This window comes from Chaetura pelagica, unplaced genomic scaffold (genome assembly GCF_000747805.2).
Source record: "Chaetura pelagica isolate M959 unplaced genomic scaffold, ChaPel_1.0 scaffold147, whole genome shotgun sequence".
Classification (NCBI taxonomy): domain Eukaryota; kingdom Metazoa; phylum Chordata; class Aves; order Apodiformes; family Apodidae; genus Chaetura; species Chaetura pelagica.
Window position 1 is genome coordinate 596725 of NW_009954194.1, and position 27122 is coordinate 623846.

The window sequence follows — 27122 nt, forward strand, 5'->3', positions numbered from 1 at the left end:
CCTGCTTAAAAGCTTTACTGTATTAAATTTCCAGTTGTATTAATGGAAATCTTCTGCATAAATCTCATGTGTCCAAGATGCTGTTATGTTTCTTTGATGATTGATGTTGTGTAGGATTTGTAGGTTATGATGCTCTCCTTTTCATTCATTTGTTGTCCAGCTATGTGATGTACTGTTTTGTACTTAAAAATCAGTTGTGTAAAGTGTTAGGTATACACCCAGAACAATTCATTTCTCTATTAAAGTTACCCACGTAGCTTTACGATTGGGCTAAAATGCTGAGGTTTTTTTACAGCTTCTTCTTTGCATTCTTGCCATGACTGTACCTAGCTAGTACCTACTGCGTATGGCAAAGTAAAACTGGAATAAATGTTACACTCTGTGATCTTTTTTTCAGGATGTACTAAATGTGTTCCTTACATCATCAAATCTAATTGTTTCACCAAATTTTTAATGACTAACTTGTGTTTTATACATGCTAAATTATAAGCTTTTTAATGTGAGAGTCTTAGGCTTCCTGATTGTGCAGTGACATAATCTGTTTCAGACATTAGTTTGAGTTCTCCCAGAAGAATCCATGATCCCATGAGCTCCACCATTGAGAAACTTGTCTTCAGTCTTATCCAAACCTGATTTTTATATGTGTCTCTGGAGACAGTTTCATTAAGTCAGCTGTCTTCCTGTAGGCCATGTAATTTTACATAGTTACAGAAAAGTATTTTTTGTAAATAAATAGCACTGTATGTATTTAGAAGATAGGAAATCTAGAAAACTCATAAGGAAGCCAAGAAAAATAGGAGGAAAGCACAAAGCTAATGATAATGAGGAGTCAGAGAAATCTTAGTCATGCTATAGATTTGTTACTAACTGGAGATAATCAAATTGTTAATAATGATACAGAAGATGTAGAAGTATTCAGTAGAGTTCCTGTTCTGTACTTGGAAAGCCATGTGTTTGCATTCCATGAGGATAAGAAAGTACTTTTCAGGGCATAGGTAGTCACTAAAGGATAAACACTTTTAAAATTGCAGATAATTTGTACCAAACAGTCTTTAAAGAACTAGAAAGACATCTGGCATGCCGATATTTTTAAATAAATCTTTAAGTACTAGATAAAATTCAGAATAGCAGAAGAGAGAAAATGTAAATATTAAAAAGAAAAAGACAAACTAGATGAGGTAGTGTGTTTAGGTGGATGGAAAAGCAGATACAGAAGCGTACAAGTCTTAAATTTTATTCTGGTCCATGTTTCAAAAGGTTCTATCCCCTGGTAGTAGAAACTGAAACACTAATATTAGAAATAATTTTTAATAGGAAAAGTGATTAAGCCATTGCAAAACAAACACAAAGAGAAGATGTGGATATTTCATGACTTGAAGTCCTGAGATCAAAATCATACACCTTTTTGGGATGTGTATTTGAGTCACCTATAGGTTAGGGATTCCTTATTAAAGTTGGTAGGTGACGTGTACTACTGTACATTGCAGAGATCAAACCAGGGTCTCCATTCACCTCTCCTGGGTTTGGCTTTAGTAACACATCGAGCCTTTCCACTGTATTTCAAGATGGGAAACAGATCTCAACATTATGTGCCTGTTTAATCTGAGGGTAATAAAGGGTAGAAAGTTTGTTTTAAAATAACTTTTGGATGAGGTTCTTCAATTATAATTTTTCTAATGTTTCTTGCAGAGAAGAAAGTTTCTGTTCCTGATAACATATAAATACATGTATTTATGTATGTGCATACAGATATTTATATATGCATTTCTTCACAGAAAAAAAATAACACAGAAAAGAATTTTAAAAGAAGAAGGCTTCCAAATAAAGTATTTCTGACTTTCTACAGGGATCTATGGCATTCAGAGCACTGAAAGAATGCCTTAAGTGTAGGTTTCCCTTTAAAGTGGGGCATTGATGCAACGTCTACTCACTGGAACAGTTTCAGGGAAGATTATGGGGCTTTTGCCAAGTTACAGAGCACATCTGATGATCACCAAATAAATGTTAAATGATGGGGAAAAGGGATTATATTCTTTTAATATAGGATAGGATTTGAAGAAGGGCTTGTGTGCCTGAAACCTTTTCTGATTTTCCAACCACACTGAATTTATGATGTGTATTAATATGTTTCCTCATAGTGATATATACAGTAATATATTATACATGGAATACCTTTAATTGGTGGCAAATCAGTTGGTTCTAAAAGGTATTATCCTTTTTCACAATCCTTGATTTAGGTCCTTAACATTTCTTGGTTATAGCAACTCTGCTCCTAAACAGATGTCCTGTAAGCATGAGAGTTCAAATAATGAGGAGGTAAAATGTATAATATCTTACAGTGATCACATTCTAGTGTGAGAATATTAAATTCAGTAAATTGTTTCAAATATATCCTAGGTGGATATGTCCTTACCTGCATTTTTTTGTTTGGTTTTGCCTTTTCTTTCATAATACAACTGTTCTCACTGGTTTATAAAATATCAAGGTCAAAGAGAGGTGAAGCTGAATGGTGCTGGGAATCAGAGATGCAAATACGTTTTAGCTAATCCATGTGATGCTCAGAGGCCATCTAGTTTCACAGAGCCATTAACATTCAGGGACGCTCATTAGCACTCAGGCGTCCAGTCAGTATGCATTAGCAAAATGAGATGTGTTGATTAAAGTTACAAATTATGTGTTGAATATTTAGACTTTAAACCATGGTCACTTCACATTTATGAGAGTGTATTTTTATATCTCCGCATTTAAAAAAATTCTGGCTCCTTCTAATCATCAATGGGTTTTTTTGCATGTGTGAATGTGTTTGCATATGTTTGTGTGTATGGGAGGAGAAAGAACTGAAAGCCTGAATGGAAGAGAAGGTGAGAAGTTAGTGGTATTTAAGTATTTGTTGGTTTTGCATTGAAAAGTCTTTTTTATGGTTGGGACTGCCACTACTCTGTCGGTAAAGTAAATTTGAAATAAGAATAAAAGTAATAAAGAGACTAGGAGGATTTTACCTTTTAATCTTTGTTATCCTTGTTACTGATTTAGCAGAGAGAGCTTACGCTGTTTAGACATAAGTATCCCATTGTTTAATGGGACATAGGAGCTAACACTTGAAAAAAGTCTGGCTCTTTCTTTAGGGGATAATCAGCATGTATTATCTGATAATATTTCAGAGCTTCATGTGAGATCTTGCTAAAACCAGGGGATTATATGGAAAACAATTATATACTAGTTTAATGTCTATATTATAAAACATTTTAATCACAATGTGTCATGCTCATATTACACGGGTCTATCTCATGTAAACATAATAAACAAGGATACTGTACTTAACATTAGGCTGTCACATTTTGGATAACATTAGTAAAATATATCATCTTTATTGTGCAATGTGCCTCATTGCAGATACTCTAGGATAGTTATCTTAAGCAAACATAGCATGCCACTCTAATCTCTAACAATACCAGTCTTCTGCCAAGATGCCATTGCTGCCAAGATAAGGTACATCAAGCTGGGTGTTTAATCAGATACATAGTTCATACCCTGCAGTATAGAATTTTTTTCTGAGTATCTTCAGCTAAACCTTGTTTCTAATTGCTGTATAGAAAAGAGAAATGTAGTGTCTTACTAGCTAAATAACTGAAGGAACGAAGTATTTGCTAGTAGTTTTCACACAGCTTAAAATATGAGTCGCAAGTAAGGATGCTCTTCCAGTAGCTTACATGTTCTTATGTTTTGTAGTTCTGCAGAACTGGGAAAAGCAGTTATGCAGATGACTATATTAGATGAAAACAAGGCTGATGTCGGGAAAGTAACTTATTTACAGGACTAGTAACAAAGTAGTTTAGTTGTCTTTTTTCTCAGGAAAGTGTCAAAAATTCTCTGTTTAACATCCCTCTCCAGTTCTCTGGCTTTTCCACGTTTGATGCTTTGACCTCTTCCTTTATTTAATTTGGTGTAGTCTGGGATAATGTCGTTTCTCCATATTTTGTTCTGTAGCTGTCTTCTTTCTTGTAAGGAGTTTGAGTTTGGGAGAAATCAAAATTGGCAGCAAAGTGGGTAGGTTTTGAGATGTGATGATCAGAATGCAGGATGGCTAGTCCTGCAATCAATATTGATATTTTGCATCTATGTGATGTTTCATCCTTGAAGTAGACATTTACCTTCAGTTTTACAATTATAACAGAATCTGTTTCCTACTTGGTATTTTTTTTCTTGGATCCTTCATTTTAAAATAATAATCCCCTCTTTGTGGGATTGTTGCTTTTATTTCGTTTTTTTCAGTCAGTTGTATCTTTCAGAGAAGGCTGTTTGTTTCAAGCTAGCTTGTTCCTGGGGTAGTCCAACAAAGATATTTGGCAACATGAGATGCAGAAAACATAGAATTAGAGACAGAAAGTACAGGGTAAGCCTGGTATTTTTCAGTCTTTCTTTCTGACCTGGAGATTACACATCAGATTTAATAGCTGCCAATAGATTTCTCTCTTATTTATTAAAATGTAATTTCAGATCTATTTATATTTCTGGGTTCCATGACATCTTCTGACACTGAATTTCATAATTTGCTTTATATACTTCATACTATACTAAAAAAAAATAATAAAAAATTTCCTATTGCTTTGAATCTTTTGTTTTCATTTTGCCTTTAAGACTTGCCAGCTTTTGCTTTATAGTTGTCTCTAAACACAAGGGAAAGTTATGATTCCTTCAGAAGAAATCATTGGCTGTTCTGTCAGACAATGACTATAGTCAAAGCCATTAAAACAAAGACCTGTTTTAAATGAAGTTGTTTATAATTATAAAGAGTAAGTGGTTTCCTTACTGCAGTGGGGTCTTTTGGACATTAATCTGAGTTATTTTTCAGCTAGTTACTAATAGCATTGACAAATCATGTCCTTATGAAGCTAAAACTTATGTGTGAAATGGTAGTCCTTTCTGTACCTTGTAATTTGGAATCAATCATTAAACAAAGAGCTAAACATTTGACCAGACTGACACTTCAGGCTCATTTAAAATCTTTGAAAGTTAATTTCTAGCTTCATAGTCATTGGGATAAGCTTTGTGATTATTCCTAAATGAATGAGAACACACTCTGATGAACTCAGGAAGTGTTTTTAGTTCCTAATTTGTGCTGTTGCCAGACAGCAAAAGGCTTTATTTTCACAATAAATATACATGTGAATTGAGTATTAGATGTTTTTCTGTAAGAATTTCATTAGAAATAGTAATTGCATTTTACTTGAACTAATAGCACCCATTCCCAGCACCAAGGAAGTTGTTAATTTTCAGCATATCTAAAAAAATGTTTTTCTCTATCTAGATGTGATCCAGGCATTCTCCAGAGTGTACCACTCTCAGTGAAGATTTCTGAGATGAGGAAATCGCAGGTTTGGGGTGAATTCCAGTTGTTACCCATCTTTGCACAGCGAGATTTGTCACTGATGCAGGGGAGCTCAGGTAAGCGCTGTTATGCTAACCAGGATGCTGTTGGTTGGAAGAGGATTTTTGAAATCTGAGAATAAATAAAATTGTCCAAGCTTGCTTTCAAAATCATTTGGGAAGTAAGACACATGATGAGTTTGTTTCTCTCCTGTTTGGTCACTTTTTATCATGTTTCATATATACAGAAACATTTCAAAGAAAAAAAATAATCATAAAGGTCACAAGTGTTTTCATACTTGGGAGTTCTGAGAGGTGTATTTAAGCTCTGGCAGACTTTTAACCTTTTCTAGCTTACAATAAGTTTGCTATCCTTTAAAAACCCTTTGATTGTATGGCTTTTGTTCCCCTGAAAGGGGGACAGGGCTGCCTGGTTACTCAAGCAGATGCCAGGCTTCTGATTTGCATTTGATGAAAGCCACTTGTGAAAGCAGAATCAATGCTCAGATTTACAAACAGCAAACGTGGGTATTGGCTTGTCATTTCTTTCTAGGTTGTTGTCCTATAAAGCTGCTCAAGTTCCTCTCTTCACAAGAACATCTTCCTGCTATCCCTGCTGTCCATAAACATTATGTTAGATCGAGATGAAGGGTGAGTAATTCTTTTTACTTCCTTTATATGACTTTTTATTATTTACCAGCTTAAAAAGAAAAGAAAAACAAGGATGAAAATGCAGCCATTTAGAAGAATGCATTTTAAGTTGATGAATTATAATAACCAAAGTGCCTGAAGGGGCCTAATTACAGAAAACCAGAGGCACAAGAGGGAGCTTTTTGTGGACAACAAAACAGTGCTCTAATAATGTACTGAGTACAGCATCAGCATTAATCCATGTGGTTATATTCAGGTAGACATTGGAACAGAATGCATCAAGAAGAAAAACATTAACGAGTCTGAAACCTTATGTATCAACTCAAAGCTAGCAGGAAGAAAGTAATTATTTTGACTGAGGTTAACTGAGAACAAAATGGCAGTGGCTGAACCAGTCTTTCTAAAATAAGGGTGTTTTTGACTAATCTAACTGTAAACTCTCCCTGATTAATGTATAAGGAGTGTATATGTATGTTGAGGTGTACATGTAGGAGTAAGAGAGTCAGCAAGGACGGGGTTTTGAAGCACAATCTGTTAGAGTCTTTTTATGCCATGAGATCAGCTGCTAAAGGCTATATCAAGACCACTGCCCAGTAAGAAGAGCTGTGGATGTATCTTTTATCCTATTAAAGGCTGTTTATGCTTTTTACTTTGGGTATGTGGCATAGCATTATCATTTTGTGTGCAAGACAGCAGTTGAAAAAACATGTCAATAATGTGAGCTAACAGAAGGACTACAGGAGAGGTGTTGCCATTTCCCTTAAATATCAACTTGAATAAACCTAACTTGCTTTGGCTTAGGTGTCCTACCTCACTAGGTATGCTCCATAAAACTCTGTTCACTGATAAAACAGTCATTCTAACTGAAAAGCTGCAAGTTTCACATGTACCAGATAAAAAACATTTTTATAGTGCAGTAGGTCAGATAGAAAACTCACCCACGAGCAATAGGGCCGAGTATAAATCTCAAGGTATTCAAGAGCTCATTCCTTTGTCTTGCCTATTTCTGTTCTGCACTGTACAGTGCACGGGCTCATGAGCTAGATCTAAATGAGCTGTTGCAAATGTAACTGTTACTGTAGTGTAGGTGGGTGGTAAAGCACCTCTTGGGCTAAGTGAGCTTTCTCCCCGTGATACAGTTACTGTGCTCAGTACAAGATAAATCAGCTGTAGCAGATTTATAGCATAACAGTGATGTCCAGTGTCAGATCAAGTTTGGCTGGTGCCAGTTTGGATATATTTGTATATGTAGAAAGTTTTAGCAGACTTACAAATGATCACCTTACTTGTGTCAACTCTTATTCTCACTCTATTTTTGAAAATCATATATGCATGTGCACAGAACATTTTTCAAATATACTTTTGAGAGGTTATTTTTGTAGGTGAACAAATATTTTAGTATGTTATAAAATTGCAATCAAAATATTAGTTTGTACTCTTGGTTTTGTAGTGCAAATATTTCATGCATTTATGCTGCAAAATGACTTCCCATTTTTAAAAAAGATTATTGCTGAAATATCAGACAAACTCTGTTGAAAAAAAAAATCAACATTTCCTCATTTAGTGGCTACTTGCCACTTAATATATAGGGAGATCAGGTAGGCTGTTGTATGGGGTAGACATCCATATTTGAGACCTGAAGGTAGGAATACCACCACAGAAATTCCAGGTTTAAAGATTGCAATGTTGGGGGTTTTGTTTGTTGTTTTGTTTGTTTGTTTGTTTGTTTTTTTGTTTAATATGTAAAATAAGAAGCAATGTTGTGTTACTTGGTCACTTCTAGGCCTGGCTTTTAGTCACCAAGTATGATTCTGGTTTAAAGCTTGACTGCAGGAATTAGGACATGAATTTGATTGGATCCATCATGTGAAACTTCATACTTTAATTGTTTAATTTCAGAGAGTACAAGATGGCATTTTAATCTTGAAGTCAAGTATTATGTATATATGTACTGCAATGCAGGAATCATACTCTATTTTAATGATGGCCAAGTGAAACCTGTAGTGAGAATTGGCCCAGTGTGTGGAAATTTGACCAGTTATATGTCAATATAAATAGTTAATGTGAGTAACTGTTGTGAACCCTTTTGTTTCAAGGTGTTACTGTTGCCTTCTCCAATGAGATTCCAATCTATTTGAGTTAATTTATTTGTGGATCAAATAATTCCCTGGCCAAACTATTAATACTTGGCCAGCTTTATGTTGTAGGCAGTCTGAGACAATATTCATGACCAAAGTCTGGAATATCCTTGGTTGGCTGCAGGCAACAGGAAGCAAACAAAGGAACAGTATTTCAAGCGGATACATGGTCAGAAGACAGGGATGGTTGTGCAAGAAGACAAGGATGGGTATGAATACTTCCAGGCAGCCGGAATCTTTTCATACCAGTTCTCTGACAGTTCCCTGACAGTACTACAGCAGTTGTACCCTTCTTTTCCCTTTCTCTACCATCTTACAGTTGCACCGAGTAGCTGAACTTTCTTTTCAGTTAACAGATTTCACTACAAACTTTAGTTTTGCACTTCTCTTGTGTTTCTGTCATTGACTCAAAGCTGATTACTTCTTAATGAGTTCCCAAATTATGTTTCTTTCTTGTTCTTGTTTTGCATACTATGTGTATGTCTCTTCCAGCCTTTGTTACAAGTTCAGGTCACCTCTGCATGTGCCCCTTACCTGACAGCTCTTTTGTGACTTGATTCTTATGGATCAACTCTTCCCTGCACTTGAAAATAGACTCTCTTATTTTGGTACTGCCCACCTCACTTTCCCTTCAAGTCTCGTGTTAAATCCTTTGCTCTCAGCTTACCACCCTTCACTGCATCTGCTCTGGTGCAGTCAGTTCTTAGTTGTGTGTGTGTGAAAACAAAAGAAACAAACATCTATAAGTATAAAGGAAAAAATAATATTAAAGAGTCAGAACACCATCCTACAAATAAAAATTCTTCTAGGGTAATCTGTATGCTCCCTTATTCCATCATCAGTCATTATTTCATTGTCATTTTCTTACCAAGATTCCAAACTTTTCAGATTGGGGACCAGAGATGCTGAGTTGTCTGTAAAGTGCAATCTTATTCAACACACTGTGGAAACCAACTAGCTTGTTTTGTTGGGAACCCAGTTGTTTGTCTGTGTATTCAGAAAGAGAGTTAGAGTTAATTTTCTGTGATCTCTTTTGTATTTCAGATGGAACAGATGGCTTAGCAAAATAAACATCTGCATGTGAACTGTAGAGTGTTAGTGTATTAGTCTGTGGCAATGTAAAGGGAGATCTGGATTCAGTACTTATCCATGAACTATTTCTGGGGTAAGATTAGCACATTTTTGGTTTAATACATAAATCATCAAGTGGAAATGTGCTGAGAACTAATAAAAGAAAGAAGAAAGCAATGTTTATTTCTGTGGCATCATGCTTAGCCCCATACTGTACAACACAGCTATAATATCTCTGCTCTTACAGGATTTCTTTTATAAGAAATATTTTACTGTAAGCATTCCTATAAGCCAAGGCAAAGCAGAAGGGCACTCTATTACCTGCTGATCATCTGTTTTCCTTGCCTCTACTTTCTTTGATGCATAAAAATGCAATACAAGTATCTGAAACATGCTAGTAATGGCATGAGGTGATATTTATGTGGTCATGCCCCAGACTTTCTGTTCCATTCAGTATTTGAGCTATGTCTTCTTTACTAAAATTGGACTTTCCACTTTTACTTCAATTTTTCCAGCTCTGGTTTAGGGAACAGTTCATCTAGCATGCACATATTTCAGCTGATCAGTTTTCTGTAGACCCCCTACTGTCACCACATTTTAAAAAGAGTCTTTTCTGTTTAATGCTGAATAACATAGGCAAGGTTTGTAAGGGAAGACAGTATCGTCTATTAGACCAACTGATGCCCTTACAGAGGTATGAGTGAGACACTGGCAAGTGTTTAGATGCAGACACTCTACTATAATGCATTCAGCAGTTACTCCCCATTCCCTTATTCATTTCTCTGTGTGATGCCTGAGTTTTTGTCTTGCTATATCTGTTTTGTTTAACTAACACATAGCTGTATTGTAGAAGTTGTTACAATTTGACGTCTTGGTGTGGAGTAATTGATGCTTTTGATTCTTGGAAAATTGTTGGAGGCTATTTGCTCTTATTCAGTGGTTGCTAGTTGGATGATGGAGAGGAAGTTATTTCCTTGTTCTAAGAACAATGGAAGGAACAGAAGGTTTGTTTTTTTTCTTTCTCTCTCTTTTCTATTGAATGTAACATGAACTCCTAGTCCTTTATCCAACAGATGACAATCTGCAAGCCTAGAGTCTCTATTCCATAATAGATTGATTAAACGGATATAGATAAACACAGTGATAAAAATTATTATCAGTGAAAATTAGGTAACTTTTATAACCTCAACTTTTGTATTTTCAAGATAACTCCCCGTTGTGATAAATAGGGGAGATGAAACTTCTCAGAACTTGTTTTAGATTGTAGCATTTTGGATAAAATCCTGATTCTACAAAAGGCAAGAGCAGAGTGCCAGTTGACATTGATGAAGCTAGGAATTCCTTGGACCTTCGATTTCTAATGTACTTAAAGACCTATCTTAGTTACATATATATTTATGTGGGGACCCCAATAATGGAAAGTTTTATTTGCTTGTTTAATGCCCATATTTTGACCTGAACTTTAAACAGAAGCATAACAGGACTTCTTTACAAGACTTAAGTTTTTACTGAGGTGGACTAAATTCAGAAGTTGTTTTCATTGCAGACCTAGTACTACGTTTAATGTTAGTTGAGTCCGGTTGAGGAGTTTTATTTCAGTGGTTAGACCAAGATCCCAAGATTTCAGAAACTAGGAGGCCCCAATATCAAATCTAAAGATCTCAAGGGTTTTATTTGAACATAAGAGTTCTATTCTATTTAAACAAGATACGTTTGCTCTATTGCAGTAAATTGAAATTCTAAAGTGGTGTTAACACTGTTGTAATAAATCTGTCTTGCCTTGCAGTAGTGAAGAACACAGAACAAATTAGGGCATTAAAAAAACCTTTGATGTATTCATAGTAGCAGAGCTGCCTGACTTCTTTAAATCTTTGATACTTCAGTTATCTCCCATTTCCCTTGGACTCAATTTCAGCTTTATCTAGTTCTTCTGCAAGAGACACAAACTCCATTTGGCACTCTCCTGTAATTTCAGATTTCTGGACAAAACTTTTATGTAACTTCAGTATCTGTGGTGATCCTGCTATTTCTTTTTCCTTCAGGTCTTTGAGAGAGCTGAGTGCTAAACTACCTTGTTGTAGATAACAGAAAAAAAAGGAGTAAATGAATGAAAGTCAAATTTGGTGCACTAAGCATACCTAGTATTCATTTTCAAAACTCTTTTTCTGTTTCTGATTAAAGCTACCCAGCCAAACCTGTTTGTTTTAGTTCTGTATTCAAAGGACAAATTAAAAACATACAAGTCATTCTTGATGGATGCTGTACAAAATTGAAGTCAGCTTTAGAAGGAATAAGAGCCATGAAATTAAGGACTTGGAAAGCAGTACAGCATGCTAAGGCACTCATTCAGGCACATAAAGTACTTTTCTTTAAACCTTAACAAGCAAAGCTGGAATCTGTCTCAAATTTTTCTTAAGTCAGATTTTTCCTTCTTTAGCTGTTCTTGACTAAATTGCATTAAACAATTGCATTGCTTGTGTGTCACACAGCTGCAATGTTAGGAGGCACTTATGTCCCATAATGTACAAATAGCACAAAGAGAACTTCGAGTTTCACTTGAGGTTGTAAGTGTTTCCCTCTTCCCCAGCTGTCAAAACCAAGAAACAAGTAAATACAAAAAGTTTGAGCAAAGCAAAAGGGATAAAATGAAAGTAATATTCTTTTTGGTGTACTTCTCAGAGGTATATCAATATTCAGCATATTTTGAAATGTGAAAGTGAAAAATAGAAAATAATCCAAAACAATAATTCAGAAGGAAAACACTGTGTTATTTTTTAAAATATTCTGTTATTGCAGTTTTTCAGCTGGATTTGCTTTCAAAGAATGCTTTCTGTTTCAGTCTTCTATATTATTTTTTAATCGCATACTTTTCTCAATGTACTTGATTGCATTTATGGTGGATATAAATGATAAAAGTTACAGGAGCTAGAGTTTATGTAAAATAATCTGAAAATCACCTGGGAACAACACAGTACTAGAAGCAGATCTGCAAAAGCCTACATTTTAAAGTTCATCGGGTTTTCTCCCACTCAGAAAAACAGACCGAAGAGTAGGTTCAGGAGCCAAATTTATCCTCAGTTTAAAAGTATTTAAACCTGAGGGCTGCAAGACAGACCTCTCTCTTTCCTCAGCTATTTGAATGGATCACAGTGATAGAACTAGGTGTTAACCACAGGATCAGAATTTTTCCTAACCCAAACAAATCCAAGGCCATGGCAGATGAGAGAAGCCCAGATACCTTTTGTTGTGTGTGAGAGGAGTATGAGGAGAGCAGCTACAAAAGCTGCAGTTTCAGGTGGACAAGAGCAGTGTAATCTGTTTTAGAAGTGACGAAGGAATGGATTGCTGCAGTCAGAACTACAGCTGAAAGGAGAGGTCTTGACCTTGCAAAGCAAGCTTTGGAGGAAAAAAATCACTCATATTTAGATAGGTGTAGACACCTGTATGTCTGACTACACCTTCATCATGTGTATCTATTTAAACTAAATGCAGAAGTATCTCCTAATTTGAAATTGGAGGCAACTTGGTGGTTTCTTCATAATGTTTACTGCAGGCGAAAGTATTACTGATGAATCATACTAGCTGGTAAAGACAAACCTAGCTCTCATTCGAGCTTTGATTGTGACTGTGTAACTAGGCACAGGTGCTTTGTTTTAAATCTGTGAAAAGCACATATATCAATATGCTGGTAGCAGTTTATCCTCAAACCTTTCTAGTGGATTTGCAGGCATAGTTTAGTCAAAAGGGGTAGTGTCACTGCAGTTCAAAGGATCCAGCCAGGAGTCCCTGAGGCAGATGGTAAGGTATTCTGAAGGTATAAAAATTTCTGACAATTCCTCTTTTCTCTACGCAAAGTTCAGGACAGAGTCAATGCTAAAAGAAGTTGGAGTTGTCTAATTATCTTAAGAGATCTTGGTACTCTGCTTTTCTATAAGGAAATGTTAAACATTTGGATTTTCCCACGAATGAGGCACGAGTGTCCACCTTGAAAGTCCCTGTTTGAAGCTGGGCAGAATCAACCCATCAAGCCTAGAGATCTAGTTGTAGTGGAGCTGGAAAGTGGGTGCTACTGAAGGACTTCTCCCTTGAAGCTTTTAATGTGCACCATTGCTGATGAGTTTGAGTGAAGAACCAATCTTTGAGTGTTATTAGGGAAAGTGCAAGGATTAGGTTTGAGAGAGATAGTGTATGATGCTGATTCTGGTCAGACTGGAAATGGGTTGATGAGGATCAGGTGTAAAAAGTGTGCAGGAACAGGGTTTTGATGTATTTATTATAATCAGAATCTACAAAGGGGCTTTTCTAATTTGAGGTTCCTGATTTTGTGATCAGTACCATACTCTTTTGGCTTGTGGCAGAGCCTTGGATATTTTACACTCTTATATTGCATTCAAGCATTTTATTGGATTATTAATATTTAAAATTTTTTAATGTATGAAGTGCTTTTGAATTTTTTCTGAGATTTGGCTTAAGCGCAGATTACATTGGGTATAAATTGATATGACCCTGGTAGCATCAGGGAAGACAGTATAATTTTGGAAGTTCTGTTAGTTATTAAATAGGTTTTAAGCATTTCCTTCCCTTGATCTGTTAACTCATTTCTGCCCAAATTTAATTCCCTCATTTGTGCTTATATGACTACTTTTAGGCCTACTTGTTGAAACAGATCACCAAGCATCTTTTTGGATTGATGTGGTTCTCAGTGTAGACCCACAAAATGTTGAGGTGGTCATGGGAATTAAAGTTAGCACTGACAACCTTAGTAGAGTTTTGCTGCATAGAAATATGGTTTTGAAATTCTGGATTTAAGTAGCATATGATCCTTTTTCTGGGCTTTTTGTTCAGAATTCTGCATGCCCACCCTCTGCCACGTCACTGCAGCTGACAATGCAGCTGGTCATGCTGTGAACCAAATCTAGTGGCTTATTCTGTAAAAAAATTCTGGGTAGCAAGCCCTGTATTAAACACTAGATCTAGCAACGATTACACCACCAAAACCAGAGCATACTTTTTTTTTTTTTTTTTTTTTTCCTGATATCTATGCTGCTGCTATGTCCCCAAGAAAATATTTTTTAAGAAAAACTCCTGGATATAGAGTTCTGTGTGTAGCTGACTATATGTTCTCTAGAACTTAATGAAATTTATTTTTTTTTAGTGTTTGTATCTAGGTACTGTTAGCAAACTGGAATTTATGCCAAAGAGGAAAACTGATAAAAGAACCTGAATTATGAGTAATGAAATATAATCCTGAGCATGATTTTTCTTTTTAGTCAGCAAACAATAAAGGCTTTGTGCTTGCAAAGCCATGTATTGAGCCAAAAGAGCAATAAAATGAGAAGCAATAGAAGACTTTTCAGTTCTGTCAGTTTTAACAGGCCTACACTACCCATCAACAAGTTCAATATCAGTTGGGTGAATTTTCAGTACATTACACTCAATTTTGTTGAACTTGGTGATAAGATCATGTCACTGTTTGACTCAGACTTGACAACAACGCACTCGATCCCTTTGACCTTGCTTCCTTTTACAGCAAAACCAGCATCCAGAAGAATTTGGATGATCTTTTTACCTTTCTTCTTCTGGCATGTTACCCCACACAATGATGGCACTGATGTACTGTGGGTGTTCTGGAGCTCTACCCTTCTCCGGTGCAACATCGATCAGTCCATAGAAATGGTTGAGCTGTGTTTCCATCTCGGGGGCAGTCGATTTCAGGTGTACTGGACTCCCCTCCAGGTGAAAGCAAACTGTGGCCTGCGCTTTGGTGCTGGAGGAATAGAGAAAAAGGCATGAGCAATGTCAATAGTGGCGTACCTGTTAGAGAAGGGCCTGATTTTTTTATCTGTTTGAGAGGTACCTGCTCCATCAACTGATTTAGAATCATGTTCTTCCTCAATTTCTGTCAAATTAGGGGTTTCTTACTAAACTATATACATTTCATTTAATGAAACAATAAGAGAGTCTCTCTTACTCCCTACCCTAGTGCATGTGCACTAGGTTTTTTCAGCAATTCAGCATTTCAGATCACAACTGCAAAACAGCAGAGGCATTCCAGGTTTTTTTTATAACCTCTGGATATTTGGGATATTTGCAATGATTCCATCGCAGTTGTACAGCAATGAGCTAAACATCAATTTAATACCTACAGTAGTTATGCTGTATTATGAAGCTATGTCTAGTGGTTTTTCTATTGTAATTAGAACTAACAAGTGTTTGATCACCTCACTTCAGATATAATCTACAGTAATTAGTGGATACATTAATTATGTTGTGAATAGATATAGACCTTTCTTTCACTATTTATAAAGAAAGATACCACATGAAGAAGGCTGCAATCTTAATACAAGTTAAAATTAAGTTCCCTTTAATTTGAGGAGATGTTACAATATACAGCTGATTATTTTGATGTCAAACATGTCCTGCAGAACTTTCTGCAAGGTCACAGCCAGCACACATGGGGGATGGGAACAGAACTGAAGACCTGCCAATTTAAGGCAATAGTTTTAATTGGTTTTGCTTTTTGTGGATCCCTGAAAATATTCCAGCAGTGATTCTGACTCTTAACAATTTCACAGTGGCCAAATAATGGCTATATTTCACTTCCCATGGATCCCTTAGCACTACTACACAAGACTCAGGACCAGTGTGAAAACTGCATATCAAAGACCAGTCACACACACAGTAGCTTTCTGGAGCTCAGGAATCTATGCTGCTTCATTTAAAAGTCTTGCCAGTAGATTGAGTCAACAAAAACTCCCATTCCTCTTCAAACTTATCTACGTTCTGGACAAACCAGATCAAGACCTGCCCTAGATTCTGTGGTGGTCCGGCTCTGACAGGGGGGTTGGACTTGATCTCCAGAGGTCCCTTCCAAGCCCTACCATTCTGTGATTCTGTGAAGGTAACTGGCTAGTCTATTCAGTGATCTTGCTGGCACTGAGGAAAAGACTGAGCTGGTGAAACATGTGACCTTTTCATTTCTCTGATATTGGTGCAGTGCCACTTGTTGTGAGGCTTTTTCCAGGGCTGTTTGACTGGGGTGATCAACTGGACTCTGCTGGAATTTTTTCCTGTTTCTTTGAGGGGACCTCATAGTCAGTTGTGCTACACATAGGATCACAAGTGGAGTCTAATAAGGAGCAGTAACACAGCTGGATTTATTTTTGGGTGTAATAAGCCACACATTTCTGACACTACCAGGCACTGTACTGTATATTTTTTAATAATCAATAATAATCAAAGCTGCAGCTATCATCTTTTGGTAGGACAAAATTCTTAAACCTCCTCTGTAGTCAGCCCCCACTATTCCTCATCTCAGAAATTCAAAGAGCAAGTAGTTTTATTTTGTATTTCTGAACACTTTTTCTAGTGCACCTGTCTTGAAAACTCCCAGGAACACATATAGCTTTTCTGCTTCTGTGGTTAATGATCTCTTTGCCGCTGGTCACGGATGTCTCTCCTTGCACTCAAGTTCTTTTTCAGCTACTCTAGCCATATGCATTTTTAACTGTTTGGGGTAAGTGGCCTTGTACAAATCAGCATGGTTTCTCCAGTTTGGGCAATCAAGCCTGATTCTCTGCTGTGTGGAGACTTGGAATCCCTTTCTTTGATGAGAAATTAATATGAAGTGAAGATAAGGGAGATGATGCAGACTTCACTGTCCCCTTGTTTCTGTGATGCTACTAAAAAAATAATAATTTTTTTCCACCATAAGTATAATCTGAGATATATTGCAGAAGGAACTGATGTCTCTGCTTTTGAACTGTACGATTGTCTTTTGACCTAGAGTATACATCTTATGATAATCTCTTCTACTATGGAGTTTGTCCAGATTTTTTTTTTTCCTTAAACTTTTTTTTTTTGTTTTCACTTATCTCTTCCTCTGGGAACTCTCCTAACTTTACTCCTGGGCATCTTTGTAACTTTTTCTGTTTCAAATGCAACACAGAACATTTTATGAATCTTAAAACCCAGTGAAAAGCTGGAAGGGAGAAGTCATTGTCAGGAAGAAAGTGCCATCCTTTGCCCCTGAAGCAAAGACTGTTTCTATAACCTTGATCGGCCTTCCTGCAGCTTGCTGGGCTTCTGTGTTATTGCCACTTCACAAGAGATTACTATGTAGACAGTATGTTACAAAATAAAGGTGACTTACAGCTAGCTATCTGTTTAGAGAACGTGCACACCTGCATAGCTCTTCCCTAGTCATATAATATAGAATGTACAACCAAAACTGGACAAGGCCTATGAGAACACTGTAGTCTTTTCAGCATTCCTTTATATCCACAAGTCATTGATCCAGGTAATTAAAGGTAACAAAATAGGGTTTTTATTCCAGACTAGTATGTCCAGATAGAGAGTGTTTTGCTCTGGTGCAGGTTAAGTGGAATAACTTACTACAATGTAGCTATGTCACTAAGTCTTATTTATATCAGCAAAAACTTGGACCAGAATAAGCATAACACTGGAGTGGTTGCACTCTATTCTGGTACTATCCTCTTTGGATGAAATGAAAAATTGGGGTTCTTACAGAGAGTGTTCCCAGTCCTATGAACATTGTTCATGTGCAGGAATGTTATGCCCCAGAACCTTTCCAAGTTTCACTGGGTAATTACATTCTGCTTCTCCAAATGTTTTCTTCCCTGTTTGTAAAAAGCATCCCTTCCTTTCTTTTGAATTGCAGCATGTTCTTTAAGCAGGCGAAGCATTTCTAGGTAAATTTAAATCGCCCCATAGCTATTGTCGGTATTTATTTGTTTTATATCCTTCTGTCGCACCCTGGAGTTTTGGTGGTGGTGGTGGTGGTTTTGTCCACAGCCAACACTGTTTTTTACAATGTCATTCTGCACAGTTGTGGGAAAATCTGTCCTCTTCAAGCGCTGTTCCTTTAGTACACGGTCACTAGGTGTCACTACCCATCTAGGAGAAAAGCAAAGCTTTGATTCCATTTTTGTTTTAAAATTGTGCAGAGCAGAAAATGAACTTTGTATTGTCTATAAAGCCTCCTACTTTTGGATTCCATAGCATGGTCGGTAAAGAGTCATTGTGTTCCCCAACTTCAGCAAGAAGTCTGATATGCAATCTAATTTTAACTATACAGGGGAGAGTTAGTATTTTTTTTTTTTTCCCCAGGATGTTAGCTGTTTTGCACACAATTATTTCAGACGCTGTTCAAATCCAGGACCATAACTGTAAAAAGGGCAATATTTTCTTTTTTTTTCTTTTTTTTTTTTTTTTTAAAGGAGTAGAGAAATCTAGGTTGTAACAGATTAAGAAGTCAGACTGTATATGGAAAAATCAATTCTCAGAGTACACTTCCTGCATGGAATTTCATTTTGGGCCTCTGGATTCCTGCTCGTGTGTTAGAATCAGTAGTTAAAAGGATTAATCAGACTACAAACAGTACATGGTGATCTCAAGCAAGCTTGGAAAAATCAGACTCAAAACCTGATCAAGTGTCAAATTGTCTAGCCTTTTACTGTTGTACATAGGAGAACTAAACTTGAATCTGTTCATAAATCTTGTTCACTGATAGCTCTTGGTAGATGTCAGGCAACATTTTGGAATGTATGCTGCTATTCTAAGAAAATGAACTTTGGCCTTTTAGTGAAGGAAAACCTGCTTCCTTTGCTGCATTGCTGTATAAACATCTCCTACTCATGTCTATTCTCTGCTCTCGGGTTTCAACAGAGCTTAAGAAAAATATTTTAATGGAGTCTGATTTCTAACCCCTGATGAACACCTCAGGAAATAAATGTCTAATTATTACATTCACATCTTTTCTAATTATTAATGATCAGCAATTGACAGCAAAATGCCTGACTTGAAGGGGAAGGCTGGGGGGATGTGAAGAGATCCCTTCATAGAGGAAACAATTTGGTTTTTGTCAGCCTCCCTTGGTTTTTGTTGAGTAAAGCTAAATTCTGTGTGCCTGAGACACCTTGTGCTGATTAGAGGTGAAAGTGGCTGTGCAAGCTATCACTGGCTTAATTTTATTTACCTGGGAGTGGCAAGTTTTTAAACAGAGGCAAGTGGTGGTTTAGCCCTGCCTGTTGCAGATGCTTTTTAAAACAAAGATATTTTCATGGTATAGATGAATGAGCTCAGTATTCAGCTCATCATGTTGTGCCTGCAATGTCTGGCTATAGTGCTTTGGGGTCTTTTTTTGGCTATTCAGGAAAATCATCCTCAAGTACTGCTTAAGCAGTAGTCAAAGTATTTTTTTCTATAAAGCCTTACCACAAGGGGATCACTTTATTTGCCCTGATACTTAATCAACTATGCCAGGACTGAAGACTGCTAACAGACTTGTGATTATACTGTTCACAAAACGGTTTCTGGGTAAAGGTTTTTCTGGCTTGTCACTGAGTCAATCTGTGGATGCCTGATAGGTAACTTTGCTTGTGCATGGGTCCTTGCTGCTATATTTTAGAGGGCATCACCCAACTCCCCTGTTATGACATGGAAGCTGGAAAGAACGACTTAAGTGATACACCTTTCCCAGTGTTAAAATGTAAAGATTCTTTCTAGAATCATGGGTTCATATCCCCAGAGGCTGACTTTGCTGGCCCAGGCACATGAGCCTAGAACTGAGGAAATGTTTGTGTTAATTTTCTGAAAAGAAACACAGCAACAGAAGTCCTGTGTCCATACTGAGCAAGCTAATAATTCTCTGTACTTCTCTGTCAAAGTAGCTTCTTTTACTTCCTGTTTTGTCTTCTCCTCCTAGTAATGGCCATTAATTACAAATTTAGTTTCCTCATTATGCACATTATACCCATGAGAAGTCTCAGGCAATGTCATAACCTCCAAGGTAAAATCTGCCCCCATGTACTAAAACAGACAAATACTGGGAAAGGAAGAAATCACTCTGCTCTGTTAGAAAAGGGAAGGAGACAGAATTATGTCACAAAATGATTTTGTGAATGGTGGAGCTTCAGTTGGATCACAGATCAGTAGCTCAAAATGTATGTTCTTTTAAAGGTATTTGCTCCACAGTTTTTTCTCTTCTAGCTTTCCTATGTCCTAGGTACATAAAAAAGCTATGAATTCCCTCCCCAAGGAGCCAAGAAAATGTTTCCTTTAAAACCTGCGACAGCAACCATAATGTTGTCTGTGTGTTTAATAAGAGCAGAATTACAGTAATGTTCCTGTAACTTGAGCAAATATAGTAAGTATTTCCACAATGGCTACAGCTGGGATTTTGTAATGCTCACTGCTTTAACCAGTTTAAATAAAGCAAGGCAAGCCTAAACCTAAAAAACCCAATCTGATTTGCTAAACAAGTTCTATCCTGACTCTTTGTGTATACCCTAAATCTTCCCCCAGCTGTTAGTCAAACAAATTCATAATTAAAGAGTACTATTCCTTATTACTCTTTAATTTCCTGATAAAGACATGAAATTAAATTAAAAGGAGTTTCCCCAAAAACCCCCATTCCAAACTGAATCTCTGTACTGACAAGCTATTAGATTTTTTGCAAAACACAATAGCAAACAAAACAAAAATATTCTACTTTCAGGCTTCTAGATTTGTGCAGTTTAATTGTTGGTCTATTTCCCTGATAAGGTGAGACTAGTCCCATGTCACTAGGGGAATGGTATCCTGCTGTGTTTTTCCATCCTCATTTACAATGATTATGTTATCAGGCTAGCCAGGCAAAAGGGTGGAGCAACTATAATTTCAAAGCAGGATTAGGTTGAAATAACGAGGTCACCAAGTTGTGGTTGTCATGGCAACGTCACATCTAAGAATATGGGATGCTTCTAGGAGATGAGGCAAGCCTAGAGTCTCTCTCCCTTTGCACAAAATCCAAGTCTATTCCTGTAAAATTTCTTAATTGCTTTTAAACACTTTTTTTTCTGAGTGACTTTTGCCACAACAATGAATGCAAATTGTGATTCTTTTTATTGACAGTGTCTTAAGGATGTGTTTTTAATGATATTGATCCTGATTTCCTGTCATTTTCTGATAAGGTATTTTGGCTGTCTTAAAAGATCTTTTGTTTAAAATATATATTACAAATGGTCTAGGTTTTTCAACCGGTGCTCATGTGTTCTGATTCGCCTTGAGATTTCATAATCTTTTGGAACTCAGGGTATCTACTGCCCTGGGACCTCTCCCACACCCATAAATAAAATAGTGTTCTGCTGTTAACTGTTGAATCTCTGTGCTAGTGATAGTTTGTATCTATTTCTTAGTACTGTTTTATGTTTTTTAAAGTATGTGTTAAAATCTTTCTCTTTTGTTAGTGCCTAAAAAAATATTTTTAAGCACATTATGTGCCATTGTTTCAGTTTGTATTGGATAGGATAAATTTGAGTGGCTGTAGAGCCTTGCGTCACCAGGTCACTCCTTGTCACAGGCTTTCATGGGAACTTCATGGTACAAACTCCTGACAAGCACAATAGGAAGCAGCTGCACTGTTTGTGATTTTATTTATGTAAAATCTCACCCAAAATATTTTTATTTTCCTTTCTCAACTTTTAAATATGCTTTAATATTGGTGTAACATGATGATACACCTCTCACAACACACATTTCAATTTAAATTGGTTTGCTTTTTGTGCTTTTACATTGCCAAGCGTCTACTGCTATCAGTAGAATAATGGAGAAAGTTCCAAACAATATAAAGATGGTGGGGTAAACTGTAATGATGGGCTATGGGATTCAGTATGTAGTTTGGGAGCACTGAAGCCTGAATTGTCTCAGAATATCTTGTCTAAGTTTTTCTTCAGTGATTGGGGCCACTTTCATCTTTGGGCATCTGTTCTCCACACTCTATGCACTCCGTGCTGCAGAAGTCTCCCTGGTGGTGTAAATTCCATCCCATTCTTTATGTATCAGCCTAGTTACACAGAACTTGCAGCAACACAGTGGCTCTAGAGACCTCTGCCTTTTCTTGGATTTTGGTGGAGAGAAGCAGTTGAACATTCAGTAAAGATATAAATACAGCTAACGATCACATAAAGCCCATTGCAGCATCCTCCATGAAACTGTAGGATGAGGGTTCCTACAAATAGGAAATAGGCTGAAAAAAGCTTTTAAAAATGCTGTGAGAAAATTATCAATCCTGCTGCATGTATGGTTTCTCTGATAGAGCATTTGGTTTAAAAAAAAATTTAAAGAAAGCAGATAAAATACCATACTCAGCATCTTGCTTCAGGGACATGAGACACAAGGTCTAAGAGCAGATAGTGTTTTTAGATAACCTGATTTTCGTCTGACATCAGACAGCCTTCACAGGACAGTATGGATGTTTTCTTTTCCACTCCCTCCCCTTTTCCTCCACTATCCATTTAGAGCTTGTGAAGAGTGTGGCATCTTGCACTGACATGCTGGGGAGCAGGGACTATGCAAAGTGGACTGTTTCTATCAACAGTGAGACAAATTGCTCAGTTCTGAGAGTAAAAGGAAAAAGGAATCTCAGCTTTGGTGTGGAATGTGGTGTTGAGCCAACCGGTAGCAGAATACTATTTGCTCTCCAACTTTGTTTGGAGGAAATGGCTGTTTTCCCACAAAGGATGGGATCTTTCTGTGACAGCCTAGAAGAGTTTGTTGATTAGAGTCCAACTAGGGGAGGCTGGAGTATACTTAAGAGGTCTGCCACCAATTATAGTATATAAAAATAGGAATTTCCCCCAGTGTTTGGCAGGTTTGTATCTTGTCCCAAGGAGAAATTCTAAATTACTACTGAATGAATTTGGTGTATTTTTTCTGCAATCTTGTGATCTAATATTCTTTAGTGAGCTGAAGAACTATCTGGGAAATGAAGAAAAAATTAAACCCAACGTGTCAGTGGGTGTATCCACCAGATGGTGATGTTCTACCAAATTATTTGCACGTTGATCTTGCAGTGAGAATCTTGAAGTTTGAGGGAATTCTGATCACTTCTTAAATTTCAGATGAGTGTCTTCCTGTTGCCTCACTGATAATTTGGTTCGGAAAGATAACATGTTTCTACCCATGCTGAACAGTCTACCCTGTTTGTGTCCAGTACAATGGACACAGTGAGAAATGGGGAAGAAAAATCTGTAGCTTCTGCTGTATTGAAGCTGGGAACATGCTGGCGCACTAGAAACAAGATTTACATGACTATTTTACAGTTATGGAGGACCATGAATCTGACAGCCCTGTTTACCATTAGGGTAGTTTATTTCTGGGAAAAAGCAAGCACCAGAATGAGAAGGGTGAGGAAGGCTTGTGTTGCTGTTTGTTCCATGGCTTCTCTTTCCTTTAGCTTAGAGGATCATTTGTATGAATACCAAAGGTTTGGTTTGCTGGGTGGGGCCTCATCTGCATCTCAAGCTGGAAAGGAACAGATCTGATGCATTCACTCTCCTTTTTCTTTGGCTGCTTATTGAGTTGAACAGCCCTCAGGAAAACTGTGTTATGGAAAGTTAGACAGTTTAAAGTCTAGCTTTTCCAACTTGATATACAATAAATGTAACTGCAGCTTATGCACACGCACTGCAGCCACTCAGATAGAAAGAGTTTTGCTATAAAAATTGTTACTGATTTAGTTAGAGAAGTATCTGCTAGTAAAATTGGACTCTTCAAAAGTCTTCGCCAGTTTCATCTAATAGAGTAAAAGATTTCAGAAAATGGAAGGATTTTTCTGTTTAGTCCTGAAATACAGTTAGAAAAATTAAAATGATGATTTGTTGCTCCATTTTATATTTGTCTCTTTTACATTGTCAGTGCCACTGTTCTGCATGCAGATCTCCAGTGAAGCTATTTTGTAGGATATAAACCGACAGTAAATAGAAACTATACTGTCTTTGATCCAATATGGTCAAGAGAGGCAATTAATGTACCTGCAAAATTCACCATTTCTAATGGGAATGCACTTCTCAGGACAGAATATCAGGGACAGTAATACTAATCTTAAAGTCAGGTTTGCCAAAGAAAATACTTGTTCTTACTTACAATTAAACTCAACAATTAATTTAAAATGCTATTGTACAAAATAGCAATTTCAAATAAGGCTTTAATTAAAATTATTTTAGTTAATGAATTCTGAATGGTGAGGATGGTCTGCCTTTTCTGATAGTAACATCCTAGTTTGGGAGGTTTCCAGTTTGGGGCAGGTCTTATGGTGGGAACACTGTTGATACTAATATGGTTCACACATTCAGATTAAGTTCTACTTTTTGCCACAGACTTCTTGGTAGAGGTGGATCATCTGGGGCTACAGTGCATTTGAAAGGAAACCAGATGATGTTCCTTCTTCCTGCCAGAATGACATTAGTTACATGCTGCGGGTGCTGGCCATCTCCCTCAATACTGTTAATCCAGTTCTCTTCATGTTCTTAGCCTCCTTGTTCTTAGCCAGGGCAGCTGGGACTAATTTTTGTGTAGTTGCATCAACACTGTGAGCACAAATGGTGTAGTTCTCCCTATCCCTCACTACAGCTATCTGCTTCTGTAGAGCTCACATGTGTACACTGATAGTTTTGTGGATTTTGCTTTCTTTTAAAGCTAAAAAGATAAACAATTGCCCACTTGTGTGCATTGGTCACCTTTTGTTATCATACTCAGAAGCTTGCCTATATTTTCGTATTTCATTCTGCACTGCCATTTGTTGAGGCATAAAACCAGCCCAGTTTGCTGTCATCAGTCTTCAGAGTACAGCATGTCTTTGACTAAGAGTTTTTAATGGTGTAACTTTGTAAGTAGCCTTATCAGTCAAATGGCTTGAGGTACTTGGACTGGACTGTACCAGCTAGGGAAAGCTGTCACATAAGCTTTTCTTTTGTACTGTACGAGTTCATGGACAACTTGTTCTTTGAATTGATTTTCTCCTGTGGCTACGTGTTTGATGGACAGCCCTGTGCATTCAGGAAAGTGTGAGAGAGCTTATGTGAATTTTCCAACTTCTGTAACATTCATTAGGAAATTACTGAGGAACCTGCAAAATCTGAAAAACCCAACAGATACTCTGATGCACTCTTGCTACGTGTAGGTGGATGGCACTGTGCTTGCCCTCTGCAAGCTGAGAATCTGCTGCCAATTTAATCTGCTACACACATGGAGTGTTTGAGCTGCGGCCAGAAATGTTTGTAAACTCTGGGATTCTTCATCATTTGCCTTCAGGTATGGTCACATACTTTGGTGAGCAGTGTGACCAAAATCAAGTTGTTCTGTAAACAGCTCTGCTCTTTATTATGGATTTGTATCTAATGGTTGCATTCCCTTCTGTCTCCTATCAGTGAAGTTCTGACAGTAGCTTTTCCCATGGGTAAGACAGCATTCACCTGTGTAGATTTTCTGTTGTCTAGCAAGGATTTAGTTCACTTAGTTGAACTTCCCTCAGTAAATTCACTGATAATGTTTCCTCTAACCAGCTATTCATTTCAATGAAATGTATAGGAAAATAATAACTTTGAAACCATTGCTCTTCCATCAAATCTGGTCGAGTTTTGCCAAACTTCTGTAGGAAAGAAGAGGTCAAGCTGTCAGATCGTGCTGTGATAGCATGATCTTGTTTCCTATGAAACCAGGCTAACAGGGAATCATTAGATGGCTGATCTTCAAGCCTGTCCCAGACAAGGGAATCTTGCAAAGGAAGTGGTGCCTGTAGTGTCATACAATCTTTGTGAAACGTATGCTGGTTTGGCACCTAGACTTCAGTGAAACTGCCCAACTAAATTGTTAGTGGGAGCTGTGCCATAGGAACAGATGGGCATGTGTAGGCAGTCAGTAGTCATGTTTGTTCTTCATTTATGGGAGTTTAGACCAGGATTTGAAATACCATGAAGTGTAAAAATCAAAATTCCTGGGTAGGCTATCCTCAGGTTTACATCTGAACTCGGTGTCTTGAGCATTTGCCCTGCTCCAGAGGGAGCATCCTCTCAGTAAGGCAGTCTAGGACAGGCTACCTGACAGAAATAGTTTGTGGCTTGAATACTTCACACATCTCAATATTCAGATTTGTCAATTCATTCTGTCCTATGAAGTCACTTTCCCTATGACTTGTTAGACCATGGTTTTGGGGTTTGTTTGTTGTTTTTTCTCTTTTGAATAATTTTAATGACTTTTCCATATCTACTATGTTCAGCTACAGATTCCTTGCAATCATAACTATGAGTGATCCCAGCTGTGCCTGGAATTCTGCTCACTGCTTTCCACATCATCTTCTTGCCCATTTGCTGAGGTAAAGTTACCTCTCAAAGCATGTGGGTGTATACACAAATTGCCATGAGGTTAGGTTGGAAACATAAAGTATGTCACCTGCACCCTCATATCTACCCCACTCTATTCTCTTCCTGGCTATGAATATGAGTAATTTTCCTCCAAATTCTTACCTTTTAAAGCATGTGCATTACTGAGTATGATCAGGCAAAGAAGTATTTACTGAGTGGTAGATACCTAATTATATGTAAGCTTGTAATAATTTTCATGTGTATTCAGTCCAAGCTTTCTTCAAAACATTTATCCACCACTTCCAGTATTGTACCTGATGTTCAGAGCAGTTTTAGGCCTTTGTACGTTAGGAACACTTTACAATGTTGCAGTGGCACAAAAAACTTCTAATAGAGACAGGTTATAGCAACAAAACAGTTCATCAGCTACAATGTCATATACCTGTTCATCAAAAAAATGAGCTAAATCACTACGACACTTTTTTGCTTGTAACTTTGTTTCATCTATGCTATGGTTTTGGACAGAACTATTATGTCAAACAGGCTTGATTTTTATTCCTTTCTATCTTCGCATAGGCAATCTAAGAAATTCTTTACATGCACACCTGGTCTTACTGAAAGCACACATGTTCTGCAATAATCTGAGATAATAACAGAGTTGAGTGATGAAATTTTGAGCCTAGCCCTTCGTCTGTTCATGCTGTGTGGTATTACTTTGAACGTCTGCACTAAGCATTCTGTCTCATTTAGATTA